At 32.3% G+C, this 1,460-nt stretch overlaps 1 non-coding gene across 1 annotated transcript; it reads right to left on the minus strand.

Annotated features, from left to right (window-relative positions):
• Window positions 1-1,001: 1,001 nt before the first annotated feature.
• TRNAP-UGG (transfer RNA proline (anticodon UGG)) lies at window positions 1,002-1,073 on the minus strand. The gene has a single exon. It is a non-coding gene; the product is annotated as a tRNA-Pro (tRNA).
• Window positions 1,074-1,460: the final 387 nt, after the last annotated feature.

Below are 1,460 nucleotides of genomic sequence, written 5' to 3' on the forward strand. Positions count from 1 at the left end.
CTCTTCTTTTGTATAAAAAATAATAAAAATCCATCTTGTAGCACTTGGAGGGCGAAAGACGCTAGCAGCACCATGTTTACCACAGTGTCATATTGCTACGCGCGCAAACATATGCACGTCATAGTGAGATGCGAGCTATTAGCGTAATGTAAGGCTCTAAATAACAGGTACGCTTACTGGCCGCCATTCTCTTGATTTTTTTCGACTTTATAGCGAACGGTAATATTTAATTCAAAGAAAGCAGTGCAACCAATAATAAAGGTCATGGGAAGTCTTTCCTTTACGAATTACACGAAAAATGAATGTTTATGAACGTTATACAGCTACTTCTTTTACTGGTAAATGATACGCGATATATAAGTATGCTGTATAACCATGGCTTATGTATTTGATCAAAATCGCTAATACTTAATTATGTAATGAAAAAATATACATATAAAGCAGTACAACCAATAACAAAGAACATGGGAAGTCTTTCTTTACGAATTCCACGAAAAATGAATGCTTATGAACATTATACAGCCTTCTTTTTACGGATAAATGATACGAGCTCTAACCGCCAAGATGGCGCCTGTAAGCGTACCTGTTATTTAGAGCCTTAGCGTAATGCGACACTGTCATTGTCTAATAAAGATATAATTTACAGTAAATCAATTAAAACGACTTAAATTAAATCACTCTGCTACTATATTTATTTTTAATTAATGTTTTCCCTAGAGAAATATAAATATTGACATTTATCTGGAATGTTTTATATATGGACGGCAAAAAGCTCATAAATTGAGGAGACTTAATTAAATTTTAGTTCCACTAATAGTTGAAATAACGAATAATGATTATCCATAGCAATGTTCGCGTCTGGATTCTATAAAGAATCTGCAATGATAATACAGCAATACTGCTTAGTATCTTTTAATATGATTTCGATGACGTACGTATTGAATAGTCATAAAGAATTTTAACATGGATAAATGTATGAGGTGAAAAAAGAAAATTCCAGTGGGCCCGTCCGGGATTTGAACCCGGGACCTCTCGCACCCAAAGCGAGAATCATACCCCTAGACCAACGGGCCGCTTGTTAGCAATGTCTCTTTCATTCTCTTTTATATATTATCTTTTATTGTTGCTACAATTAAAATTTTTATACTTTTTTAATCATAATCTTATAATTGCAGATCTACCAAACACATACTTTTAAGGTTTCCCACAATTTCCAGATTCGTTTTAGCATTTTTAATTACTTTCAACTTTTATAAAACTGCTCACGAATTCCTGATATTTCGAGATTCTATCGTATCCATAAGTGACTATATTTATTTATTTTAAAGCAACTAGTTTTGAAATCTGTTTAATAATTATTCTTCTCAAAAAATTTTTAAAAAGTCCTGATAATTATTATATTGCTGCTACATGCATAAATAGTACAAAATTATCAAAAGCTTTAGCCGGCTTCATTCAAC

The sequence above is a fragment of the Typopeltis vanoorti genome, chromosome 21, assembly GCF_054136105.1.
Source record: "Typopeltis vanoorti isolate ZY-2024b chromosome 21, IOZ_Tvanoo_1.0, whole genome shotgun sequence".
NCBI classification, from domain to species: Eukaryota; Metazoa; Arthropoda; class Arachnida; order Uropygi; family Thelyphonidae; genus Typopeltis; species Typopeltis vanoorti.